Raw genomic sequence first — 14,352 nt, 5'->3', positions numbered from 1 at the left:
ATGTTGATAAAGTTTGTGCTGCTGCTATGAATGTTGTGAAGGAGGATAATAATGGAGAAGTGAGAAATTTAAAGAATAATAAAGGGAAGGAAGTTGTTAATGGGGATGGTTTCACAGAAGTTAAATATAAAAAGGTAAAGGGTAACAATGATGGTGAAGGCACTAGCAATTCTCAAGAGGGTTATAATCAATTGAATAATATGAAGAATAATGGGAAGAATGGGAATTGGAGAAGGGGTATTTTCTCTAAAGGCAATAATGGGAACAGAGGTGGAAATGGTAAAGGGCAAAATTGGAATTGGAGTAATAAAGGAGTAAGTCACTGGAATTTAGAAAAGAATAGAAATTACGAGAAGTTTGTTAATGGGCAGGATGTTATAGGTAGTCGGGGGTTGAAGGAGAATAATAAGCAGGAGGTTGTAGTTAAAAAGGATAATAAGGCAGAGATGTGCAATTTTAGTATTGGTAGTGAGAATATAATAGGGGAGGGATTAAGTAATAAAAACAGTTTTGAAATCTTGGGAGAGATTGAAGAGGAAGTTTTGGATAAAATGGAAGAGGATGATAAGATTGTGAAGACAGTTGCTAATCAAAATGTTGATAGTGGTGATGCTGGAATGGGTTCTAATGAAAGCAAGAATAACAAATTGATTTCTTCAATCAAGGGAGAGGGGAAGAAGAAAGGAAATGAAAGTAATAAAGTGAATAAAGATAAGTTGGAGTTGGATAATAATAGCAGTAAGATGGGGAACTCTCAGGCATTTGAGGAGGTAAATGCCAAAAATTCTATTATTTCCCAATGATGTCTGTTGGTGCTTGGAATGTTAGGGGATTGAATAAATCTGTTAAGCAGAAGGAGGTTATTGATGTTATTAGGTGTAATAACCTTGGTATTTGTGCTGTGATTGAATCTCATGTCAAAATCTTAAATCTCAAGAGTGTTTGTGCTAAGACTTTTGGGCAGTGGGATTGGATCTCTAATAATAATAGTTGTGAAGCTGGTACTAGAATAATAGTTGGGTGGAATCCTAGACTTTTTGATGTGATACTGCTTTCTCAATCCAAACAGGTTATTCATTGTTATGTTAAATTGTGTAATTCAGATCTTGGCATGTATTTGTCTTTTATATATGCTGCTTCGAATTATATTGAAAGAAGATTACTTTGGGATAATTTGAAAAAACATAGTTTGGTTGTTAATAGGGAAGCTTGGGGTTTATTAGGTGATTTTAATGTTGCTATAAAACCTTCGGAATATTCTGAAAGCTGTTCTAGAACTCCTAAAGGAGTTGAAGATTTTGTTGATTGTTTGAGTTTTATTGAAGTGGAGGACTTGAAGTCTTATGGGTTTCAGTTTACATGGAACAAAACTCCTATGGGTAATATGGGGCTGTTGAAGAAGCTTGATAGAGTTATGGTTAATCAAAAATTTATGTCGAACCATCCTCTTGCTCATGCTGTCTTTAAACCATACAAAAATTCGGATCATTGCCCTGCTATTTTAAATTTTCCTGGTAACAAAGTGAAGTGGAAACCTTCTTTTAGATTTGCGAATTTTATCTCTGAGAAGGAGGAATTTCTCCCTTTGGTTAAGGAGGTTTGGGATAAGAATATTGATGGTTTTTTTATGTTTAAAGTGACACAAAAGTTGAAGATTCTCAAAAAACATTGCAGGGAGATGTGTAATAAATATTGGGGAGCTGGAAAAAGAATTCAGAAATTAAGAAAGGATTTGGAATGTAAACAACAAGATATTGACAATAATCCTTTTGATTGCAAGATTAGGGAAGAGCATGCTAATATTTTCTTAGATTTTAATATTGCTTGTAATGATGAAGAAAAGATTCTTGCTCAGCGTGCTAAAATCAAATGGTTACTGGATGGGGACAATAACTCTAAATTCTTTCACAAAATTGTTAAAAGCAGGGGTATCAATAATCGTATTCAGATGGTTCTGAATGAAGATGGTCGTTGGGTGAGTGGGAAGGCTATGATAGAGAAATTTGTGTCTCATTTTAATAAGTTTTTGGGATGTAAGGATGATACTGATTTGTCGGGCTTAAATGATGAGTTTTTTCCTAAAAAATTGGACAGTAGGGTGGCTGTTGATATGATTAGAGTGGTTACTGATGAAGAAATTAAATTGGCGATGTTTGACATAGATGACAATCGTGCCCCTGGGCCTGATGGGTATTCTTCAAAAATTTTTAAAAGTTCTTGGAGTATTGTTGGTCCAGATGTTTGTAAGGCTGTGAGAGAATTTTTTGGACTGGTAAATTGTTGAATGGGATTAATGCCACGAGAATTGTTCTGGTCCCTAAAGTTGAGGTTCCGAGGAAAGTGTCTGATTTTAGACCTATAGCTTGCTGTAACACTTTTTATAAGTGTATCAGTAAGATTATAGTGAATAGAATTAGAAATTGTTTGGGAGATATTGTAAGTAATAACCAATCAGCTTTTATTCCTGGTAGATCTATTTTGGACAATATTCTTCTTGCTCAGGAGTTGATGGTGGGGTACAAAAAAAAGAGAGGTACCCCTAAATGTACGATAAAGATTGATATACAAAAGGCTTATGATACGGTGGATTGGGATTTTCTTAATAGAGTTCTGCAGGGATTTGGGTTTCATCCAGTCATGGTTAAATGGATTATGGCTTGTGTTTCTTCCCCGTGGTTCATGCTCAATTTTAATGGTGAAGATCATGGGTATTTTGAAGGAAAGCGTGGGCTTAGGCAGGGAGATCCTTTATCTCCTTACCTATTTACTATAGTTATGGAGGTTTTCAATATTATTATGGGAAAGCTTATTGAAGATTCTTTGAATTTTAAGTTCCATAGTAAGTGTTTGAGCCTCAAAATTTCCCATTTATGTTTTGCTGATGATTTGTTAATTTTTTCTTATGGTAATGGGAACTCGGCCAGAATTATAAGGAATGCCCTTGATGATTTCAATAAGATTTCAGGGCTGAAGGTTAGTATGGAAAAAAGTCAGATTTATTTCAGTTGTGTTAAGCCTAATATGAGAAGGATTATTTTGGGTATTCTTCCTTATGAAGTTGGGAAATTTCCGTTTAAATATTTGGGGGTTCCTATGTGTGTTACTAAATTGTTTGATAGAGATTGTAAAAAGTTGATTGAAAAGATTAAGTTGAGAATTTTCAATTGGAAGTGTAAAACCTTATCTTTTGCTGGCAGATTGCAACTCATTAATTCGGTCTTAACTTCTATTCATGTTTATTGGGCTTCTATTTTTAAAATTCCAATTGCTACTATTAATGAGATTGAAAAGATGTGCAGGAGTTTTTTATGGGCTAATGGTGAGATAGTCAAAGGTAAAGCTAAAGTTAAGTGGCTTGAAATTTGCAAACCTAAGGAGTATGGTGGGCTGGGAATAAAGAATTTGAGGAAATGGAATGATGCTTTACTTGCTAAACATGTTTGGAATGTGGTTAATAACAAAAATTCCCTGTGGGTGCAGTGGGTGAGAATCAATTATATAGGCAGCAGGAATTTTTGTGATATTCTGCAGAAAAAGAGTATGAACTGGACATGGAAGAGATTTTTGGAGATAAGGAATACTGTTAGACCTCATGTTATTTCATGTGTGGGTAATGGGCGGAACACTTCTTTATGGCATGATTGGTGGCATCCAATAGGTATCCTTTGTACTATTATCCCTAGGAGAGAGTGGATTAGTAATGGTCTTAGTGATTCTGCTTTAGTTTGTGATGTTCTTGAGTTTGATTCTTATTCATGGCCGGTTGAATGGGTTAATAAGTTCCCTGGATTGACTGAAGCTCCTATGTTTTGTATTGATTCTAATTTGAATGATGTTGTTGGATGGAGGGATAAGGGAGGTATATGCAGAAAATTCTCATGCAAACAGGTGTGGAATGATTTGAATAATTTTGGGGATATTATGCCTTGGTTTGATCTTGTTTGGTATAATAATTGCATTCCTCGCAACTCTTTTATTTTATGGTTTGGCTGTCCTGAACAGATTAAAAACTCAGGATAGGGTTAGAGGATGGGAATTGGCTGGTAACTTGCTGTGTCCTTTTTGTGATAATGTGCCTGATTCGCATAGCCATTTATTCTTTAATTGTGAGTATTCCTCTAGAATTTGGAAATATTTCTGCATTAAAGTGGGGCTAAATTTGAGAACGGTTGAATGGAATGATCTTATTTTAATGTTGAGCAGAATGCTTAAACTGAAGACAGGGGAGAATTTGATCATTAAATGTATGATTGCTAGCTGTGTGTCTAATATTTGGAGAGAGAGAAACGCTAGACTTTTTGGTTCTAGCAGAATATCAGTTGAGGGGGTTATAGCTAGTATTGAGAATGAGATTCGTTTGAAGCTGATGGGATTAAGGAAAAGAGTTAAAATGATCAATAATAAGGTTTATGTGATCTGGGGTATTTCGGGAATTGAGAATGTTGAATAATGGAGATCATTTTCTGGTTTTGCTGTTTGGAGTGTGGTTGGTTATGGTTTTGGGTTTGGCAGTGGTGGCAGTTAAATAAGGATGATGTTATTAATGGTATATGGTGGGGGTATTTTGGGAATAAAAATATGCACAAAGGAATTGACGGAATATGTCACTGGTTGGAGAGTTTACTCTTAAATCATGTGACTTGTACCTATGGGATTTGCTGTTTGGATATGATCTTAATTGAGATTACCCAAATAGAGAATCCTAGACATGTGATTGATGCCATGTCTAGTATGAAACTTAATTTGATTCACTGGTGTTTTGGTGTTATTTTCTTGTGTTTCTTTTTGAGTTTGTGGTGCAGAAAGGCGAAGCAAAGGTTGGTGGTGGGCAATAGCTGTGGAGAGACTATGGATTCCCTGATGAGGACTTTGAAGGATGTAAAGGACAAGAATTACGACAGGAGCTTTGGGACTAATTGTCGTGAGGGGCTTTCCTGTTTTCTCTTTGATGTTATGTTTATTTGTGGTTTAGTTTATTGGGATTTCCTTGTTTTTTGTGGTTTGTGGGTTTTGAACTTGAGGGTTTTTTTCTTAAAGGTTAGCTTATGGACTGAGGGTTTTTTTAAGGGCCTTACCCCTTGCTTTGGTTTCTTTATCTTTTGGAGGTTTGGTTGGAGCAAGGGGGTGAAGTTACCTTTTTTCCCTCTTTCAATAAGTTTTTGGGCTACCTTTAAGGATTTTAGGGTGTTTTGGGGTTGTGAGTGGTTATTTCTTCTTATTAGGAAATGGTTTGGTAGTTGGTTATGGATAGGGTGGTTATATTTGTATTTTGTTTGATGTTTTGTTCCTTGTATTCTTTTATTCTTTTTAATAAAGTTTGCTGAGCTTTGGCTCTTTCAAAAAAAAAAAAAAGAATTAAACAATGCTCATCAAACCTTTGCTAAATTGCGAAGATTACTACTATTGTGGAACTCTGGAATTAAACAATGCTCTTCAAAGCTTTGCTAAATTGCGTAGACTTCTAATGTGGAACTCAAGTATTACACAATGCTCATCAAAGCTTTGCTTAAATTGCATACACGATTGTGGAACTCAAGAATTAAACAACGCTCATTAAAGCTTTGCTAAATTACAAAAACTATTTATATTATGGAACTCATCAATGCTTTGCTAAATTGCAAAGACTTCCAACATAGAGCCCAAGAATGAAACAATGCTTATCAAAGCTTTGCTTAAATTGCATAGACTTCTATTATGGAACTTAAGAATTAAACGATACTCATAATAGCATTGCTAAATTGCGAAAACTACATCTATTATGGAACTCTAGAATTCAACACTACTCATCAAAGATTTGCAAAATTGCGTAGACTTATAATGTGGAACTCAAGAATGAAAGATTTCTCATCAAAGGTTTTCTTAAATTGCATAGACTTTTATTGTAGAACTCAAGAAATAAACAATAATCATCAAAGCTTTGCTAAATAGCGAAGACTACTTGTAATGTGGAACTCAACAATTAAACAACGCTCATCAAAACCTTTATAAATTGCATATACTTCTATTGTGGAACTCAAGAATTAAACAATGCTCATAAAAGCTTTGCTAAACTGAAAACACCACAACAATTATGGAACTCAAGAATTAAACAATGCTCATTAAAGCTTTGCTAAATTGCGAAGACTGCTTCTACTGTGGAACTCAAGAACTAAACAATGCACATCAAAGCTTTGCTAAATTGCATAGACTTCTAATGTGGAACTAAAGAATGAAACAATGCTCATCAAAGCTTTGCTTAAATTGCATAGACTTCTATTGTGGAACTCAAGAATTTAACAATGCTCATCTTCGCTTAGCTAAATTGCAAAGTCTACATCTATTGTGGAACTCAAGAGTTAAACAATGTGAATCAAAGCTTTGCTAAATTGCATAGACATCTATTGTGGAACTCAAGAATGAAACAATGCTCATCAAAGCTTTGCTTAAATTGCATAGACTTCTATTGTGGAACTTAAGAATTAAACATTGCTCATCAAAGCTTTGCTAAATTGCAAAGACTACTTTTATTGTGGAACTCAAAAATTAAACAATGCTCATCAAAACTTTGAAAAATTGATAGACTTCTAATGTGAAAATCAATAATGAATCAATATGATAAAGCTTTGCTTAAATTTCTTAGAATTGTATTATGGAACTAAAGAATTAAACAATGCTCATCAAACCTTTGCTAAATTGCGAAGATTACTTCTATTGTGGAACTCTAGCATTAAACAATGCTCATCAAAGCTCTGGTAAATTGCATAGACTTCTAATGTGGAACTCAAGTATTAAACAATGCTCATCAAAGCTTTGCATAAATAGCATACACGATTGTGCAACTCAAGAATTAATCATTGCTCATAAAAGCTTTGCTAAATTGCAAAGACTATTTATATTATGGAACTCAAGAATTAAACAATGCTTTGCAAAATTTCATAGAATTCTAACATAGAGCCCAAGAATGAAATAATGCTCATCAAAGCTTTGCTTAAATTGCATAGACTTCTTGTGTGGAACTTAACAATTAAACGATGCTCATAATAGCGTTGCTAAATTGCGAAGACTACATCTATTTTGGAACTCTAGAATTAAACAATACTCATCAAAGATTTGCAAAATTGCATAGAATTCTAATGTGGAACTCAAGAATGAAAGAATTCTCATCAAAGGTTTGCTTAAATTGCATAGACTTTTATTGTTGAACTCAAGAAATAAACAATACTCATCAAAGCTTTGCTAAATAGAGAAGACTACTTATAATGTGGAACTCAAGAATTCAAAAATGCTCATCAAAACCTTTGTAAATTGCATAGACTTCTATTGTGGAACTCAAGAATTAAACAATGCGCTAGCTTTTTCGCTTTCTCTCTCTACTTTCTCTCTCTTATCCTGATTTTTTCAGACGGTGGTGCGATCTAGCTTAGATTCATCGGCGCTGCTTTTCCGACGATTTTCTTTTAATTGGTGAAGCAATATCTTTCATTATTCCGTTGATTTAATGGGAGCATCTTCCAAATCGGATAGATTGAAGGACGTGAAGGTTAAACCTCCGGATAAAAGTGCTGTAGTTCGTTATACAAAAACTGAAATGGAGGTGAATGATCTTGTTCCTCCTGGGGTAATTGAACAATCATCTGCCACGATCTATAAAGCTCGTCGCAAACCAAGTGTGACTGGAGCTGTTGTATCTGGGATTAGCAAAGCTGGATGGAAAATGGAGGGGAAATCTTTTAGGATTAAGAACAGAGCTAGGAAGAAGGTGGATAAATTAGCTCAGATGGATACGGAAGAATTCTTCAATGATGATGGTTCAGAGGAGGAAACGGGAGAAGAATCGGAATCTGTCTCAGTTTGGGAGTCGGATTCTAACATTTCTATTCCTGGGTCTGAAGGAAAGGAGAAGGAATTGAAGAAAGGGTTGTCTGGTGATTCTAAAAAGGTAAGTTCTCATGTTGTTTCTATCCCAACTGGTAATACTGCTAATTTGATGAGGAATTGGGATGGGTTGATGATGAGTAATGAAGGTTTGAGTCCAATCTCTGAATTGAAGAATGTTATTAGTGAAATGGTTAATGTGAACCCTACCATATCGGTGATGGATGATAAAATTCAGAATAAATCTAATAGGGAAGATAATGAAGTTGTGAAGATTATAACTGATGGGGAGAAAAGGGCTAATAATAATGAAGATTTCATTCCAGGAGTTGGATTTCAGTTTCTGAGTGAATTGAAGGAAGAAGGACAGGTGGGAAAGGGAGTTGAGAAGACTATGGGGAAAGATTTAGATAGTGAGAAGAATCAGAAAATGGATGTTGATATGTCAAATTTGGAAAAGAAAGACAAGGAGATAGAAGGTAATACTGATGATGATGAGAATACTGAAGAGGAAGGGGATAATGATTCAAGTGAGGATGATACTAGTGGGGATGAGGAAATTGAAATAGAAGAAGAGGTTAATGCTAAGAGTAATATAGATACTAGCTGCAATGAGAAGTCAGGTACTGTTATTAATAGCATTAATTTACTTCCTTCTATTTTGGGAAATGCTATGATTAGCAATAAGGAGAAAGGAGAATTGCAGGGGAATGTGATGAACTCTTATGCTGGTGTGTTAAAGGGTAATAGACATAAGGGAAAGATTGATGTTAGATACATTCCAGGGGAGAAAGGGGAAGAGGATGGTCCTGTTATAATTCCAATAGAGAATCTGAAGAATGCAAGTATTCCTTTTACTAATACTCTTTATGGTTATATGATTGACAAGAAGTTGGCGTTTCCTGTAATTCAGAAAGAAGTTAGAAGATTGTGGAAGAATGTGGGTTTGGAAGAGGTTTTCATGAACAGTAAAGGATTTTTCTTCTTTAAATTCAATGATGAAAAGGGGATGTTATCTGTTTTGGAGGGTAGTCCTTGGTTAATGTTTAATAATATGCCTTTATTTCTTCAACGATGGAGGCCTGGTTTGACATTAACTAAGAACAAGCATGATAAAATTCCTGTTTGGATTAAAATATTTGATTTGCCCTTGGAAGTTTGGAGTGGTGAAAACTTATGTAGAATTGCTAGTAAGATAGGTATTCCTTTGGCTTTTGATTCCTTTACTGAGGAAATGTGTTTGGAACATAAAGGAAGGAATGCTTATGCTAGAATTCTTGTTGAAATGGCAGCTGGGAAGGAATGGAGAAAAAAGATTGATATAGCTACTTGGGATTTTGTCTCTAATTCTGCTGTGATTCAAAGTTTTGATGTTGAGTATGCTTGGATTCCTTCTAGATGTAATCATTGTAAAGTCTATGGGCATGTTGATAAAGTTTGTGCTGCTGCTATGAATGTTGTGAAGGAGGATAATAATGGAGAAGTGAGAAATTTAAAGAATAATAAAGGGAAGGAAGTTGTTAATGGGGATGGTTTCACAGAAGTTAAATATAAAAAGGTTAAAGGTAACAATGATGGTGAAGGAACTAGCAAGTCTCAAGAGGGTTATAATCAATTGAATAATATGAAGAATAATGGGAAGAATGGGAATTGGAGAAGGGGTATTTTCTCTAAAGGCAATAATGGGAACAGAGGTGGAAATGGTAAAGGGCAAAATTGGAATTGGAGTAATAAAGGAGTAAGTCACTGGAATTTAGAAAAGAACAGAAATTACGAGAAGTTTGTTAATGGGCAGGATGTTATAGGTAGTCGGGGGTTGAAGGAAAATAATAAGCAGGAGGCTGTAGTGAAAAAGGATAATAAGGCAGAGATGGGCAATTTTAGTCTTGGTAGTGAGAATATAACAGGGGAGGGATTAAGTAATAAAAATAATTTTGAAATCTTGGGAGAGATTGAAGAGGAAGTTTTGGATAAAATGGAAGAGGATGATAAGATTGTGAAGGCAGTTGCTAATCAAATTGTTGATAGTGGTGATGCTGGAATGGGTTCTAATGAAAACAAGAATAACAAATTGATTTCTTCAATCAAGGGAGAGGAGAAGAAGAAAGGAAATGAAAGTAATAAAGTGAATAAAGATAAGTTGGAGTCGGATAATAATAGCAGTAAGATGGGGAGCTCTCAGGCATTTGAGGAGGTAAATGCCAAAAATTCTATTATTTCCCAATGATGTCGATTGGTGTTTGGAATATCAGAGGGCTGAATAAAGCTGTTAAGCAAAAAGAGGTTATTGATGTTATTAAGGATAATAATCTGGGGATATGTGCTGTGGTTGAAACCCATGTTAATTGTTTAAATTTAAAGAATGTGTGTTGCAGAACCTTTGGGAACTGGGATTGGATTTCAAAATAGCAGTTCCTGTGAAGTTGGTACGAGAATAATTGTTGGATGGGATCCAAAATTATTTGAAATTATGGTCATTTCTCAATCAAAACAAGTGATCCATTGTTGTGTTAAATTCATTGATTCTGGTTATAGTATGTTTCTTTCATTCATCTATGCTGCTTCTAAATATATTGAAAGAAGGGTATTATGGGAAGATTTGAAAAAATTTAGCATAACTGTGAAAAATGAAGCTTGGTGTTTATTGGGTGATTTTAATGTTGCTTTAAAAGAGTCTGATTATTCAGAAGGGTGTTCTAAAATGCTGAAGGGTGTTGATGAATTTTCTGAGTGTATCAATTTCATTGAAGTCGAAGACTTGAATAGTACAGGGTTTCAATTCACTTGGAATAAATCTCCTGCTGGTAATAAAGGTATTCTGAAGAAATTGGATAGGGTCATGGCTAATTTGAAGTTCATGTCTGATCAGCCTCTTGCGCATGCTGTTTTCAAACCTTACAGAATCTCCGATCATTGTCCAGCTGTTTTAATAATGCCGAACTGTAAATTGAGAAGGAAATCTTCTTTCAGATTTGCCAATTTTATTTCGGATAAAGATGAATTTTTGCCTATGGTTAAGGATATTTGGTCTACAAATATTGAAGGTTTTTTTATGTTCAAAATCACTCAAAAGCTGAAATTGTTGAAAAAAAGTTGTAGACAGATGTGTAACAAATTCAGAGGTTCGGGATTGAAAATTAAAGAATTGAGGAAGGAGTTGGGGAATATTCAAATGAAAATTGATCAAGAGCCTTATATTGCTAAATATAGGGAGGAGCATGCTAATATTCTTTTTGAATATAATGTTGCTTGTAATGATGAAGAAAAGCTGCTTTCCCAAAGAGCTAAGATCAAATGGTTAGTTGAGGGGGATAATAATACGAAGTATTTTCACAATTGTTTGAAAAGCAGGAATAATAGGAATCGTATTTTGATGGTGCTTGATGAGGATGGAAGATGGGTTAGGGGGAACATGATGAAGGAAAAATTTGTTAATCATTTTAAGAATTTCTTGGGATGTGAAGAGGACACAGATTTAGCTATTCTTGATGAAGTTTCTTTTCATAATAAGTTGGATAGAAATGTGGCTATGAATATGATAAGGGTTGTTACTGATGAAGAAGTTAAAGTGGCTATGTTCGATATTGCTGATAACCATGCCCCTGGACCTGATGGGTTTTCTTCTAAATTTTTTAAGAGTGCTTGGAATATTGTTGGAAATGATATATGCAAAGCAGTGAGGGAATTCTTCTGGACAGGGAAATTATTGAAGGGTATTAATGCCACTAGGATTGTGCTGGTCCCTAAAGTGGATTGTCCTAGAAAAGTGACTGATTTTAGGCCTATTGCTTGTTGCAACACTTTTTATAAGTGTATCAGTAAGATAATTGTTAACAGAATAAGGAGCAATTTAGGTGATATTGTTAGCAAGAATCAATCTGCCTTTATTCAAGGGAGATCAATTCTTGATAATATTCTGCTTGCTCAAGAATTGATGGTGGGGTATAAAAATAAGAAAGGAAAGCCAAAATGCACCTTAAAGATTGATATACAAAAGGCGTATGACACTGTGGATTGGAAATTTCTTAAGAGGATCCTGTTGGAATTTGGATTTCATCCGATCATGGTTAATTGGATCATGGCATGTACTTCTTCTCCTTGGTTCATGCTGAATTTTAATGGAGAAGATCATGGATATTTTGAAGGAAAAAGGGGGCTGAGACAAGGAGATCCTTTATCTCCTTACCTGTTCACATTGGTTATGGAGGTTTTCAATTTATTATTGCTGAAGAAAATAGATGGTAGCAACAGTTTTAAATATCATTGCAAATGTGAAAATCAGAAAATTACTCATTTATGTTTTGCAGATGATTTACTTGTGTTTGCTTATGGCAATGGGAATTCTGCGAGAGTGTTAAAGTCTGCTCTTGATGACTTTAAAACTATTTCGGGGCTGAAAGCTAGTATGGAGAAGAGTCAGATTTTTTTTAGTTGTGTGAAGCCAAATATGAGAAGGATTATTTTGGGTATTTTACCTTTTGATATTGGTAAAATACCTTTTAAATATCTTGGAATACCAATGTGTGTGAATACTCTATTCAAAAAGGATTGTCAAGCTCTTGTCGATAAGATCAAATTGAAAGTTTATAATTGGAAAAATAAGATTCTTTCTTTTGCTGGAAGATTACAGCTCATAAATTCTGTTTTGGCTTCAACTCATATTTATTGGGCTTCTATTTTTAAAATTCCTATTGCTACTATTAAGGAGATTGAATCGATTTGTAGAAGTTTTCTGTGGGCTAAAGGAGAAGCGGTCAAAGGGAAAGCCAAGATCAAATGGAGTGATGTTTGTAAACCAAAGATAAATGGAGGTCTTGGAATTAAGAACTTGAGATTCTGGAATGATGCTTTGTTATCCAAGCATGTTTGGAATTTGATCAATAACAAAAACTCTCTGTGGGTTCAATGGATGAGAGAAAATTATATTGGTAAAAGGAATTTTTGGGATATATGGCAAAAGAAAAGTATGAATTGGACTTGGAAGAGATTTTTGGAATTGAGGAAAATTATGAGACCTCATGTTGCTTCATGTATTGGAGATGGAAGGAATACTTCATTGTGGCATGATTGGTGGCACCCAATTGGTATTTTAAGTACAATTATTGCTAGGAGGGATTGGATTAGAAATGGCTTTAATGATGAATCTTTAGTCAGTGATGTTATGACAAATGATTCTTACACCTGGCCTGATGATTGGGTGAATAAGTTTCCTGGATTGATTGATGGGCCCATGTTTTGCAATATTGGAAATAATAGGGATATGATTGTTTGGAGGGATATGAAAGGCATGAGTAAAAAATTTTCTTGTAAGCAAGTTTGGAGAGATATTAATAACTTTGGAGACAATGTTAGCTGGGTGAACTGTGTTTGGTATAGGAATTGTACTCCCAGGAATGCCTTTATCTTGTGGCTTGCTGTGCTGAATAGATTGAAGACTCAAGATCGAGTTAAAATTTGGGAGAAGTCAGGTTCATTGCTATGTCCTTTCTGTTTTACCATTTCTGATTCGCATGACCATCTTTTCTTTCAATGTGAGTTCTCAAATGCTATTTGGAATCATTGTTGTTCCAAGTCTGGGATTGATGTTTATTATTCAAATTGGAATGATTTAGTTCTTAAAATAAATTCTGGATTAAAGTCTAGAACTGTTGAGAATTTGATCAAAAAATGGGTGTTGGCTAGTTGTGTTTATCATATTTGGAAAGAAAGAAATTTAAGAATTTTTTGTAATCTGAGAAATTCGGATAAAGGAGTGATTTTTTGTATTGAGAATGAAATTAAATTGAAGTTGATAGGGTTGAGGAAAATGAATATTATGGTCAATGAGAAAGTGTTACAGACCTGGGGTATATTTGGAAGTAATTTTTGTAAAAAATGAAGGACTATGTCTGGGCTTTCGGTGATGATTCTTTCAGGTTAGACATTTGGGTTAATATGGGATTGAGGGTTAGTTTGGCTGCCTTTATGAGAGATTTGTATTGGGGGTATTTTCGGAAAGGCAGAATTAAAGGAATTGACGATTTTCAAGGAATTGACGGATTATTTCACTGGATTAAGAGCTTGCTCTTGATTTATGTGATTTGTACCTTTGGGATTTTGTATTTGGATATGATCTTTTATGAGATTATTCAAATGGAAAATCCTAGACATGTGATTGATGCCATGTCGAGTCTGCAACTGGTTCTAATTCTATGGTGGATTTGGTGCTCCTTTTATTTCTTGTTTTGTGAATGCAGGATGTCCTATCTGCTGTTGATTGTCAATATTGCTGAAGTTGGGTTTACACATAGCAGGAGGTTCAATTTGAGGAGTTATATTGTGAGGATAAAGGATATTAGATGGAGTAACAGAGAGTGGATACAAGAGCTGATTGGTAGGAGAAAATGCTGGATTAATATCGTGAAGGTGTTGCAGTGGAATTTGGTTAATGTAAAGGACAAGGATTGCGACAGGAGATTAGGGACTAATTGTCGTGATGGGCTTTCCTGTTTTCTTTTT

Source organism: Lactuca sativa, chromosome 9 (genome assembly GCF_002870075.4).
Source record: "Lactuca sativa cultivar Salinas chromosome 9, Lsat_Salinas_v11, whole genome shotgun sequence".
Lineage (NCBI taxonomy): Eukaryota > Viridiplantae > Streptophyta > Magnoliopsida > Asterales > Asteraceae > Lactuca > Lactuca sativa.
Note: the sequence above shows the minus strand (reverse complement) of the source record.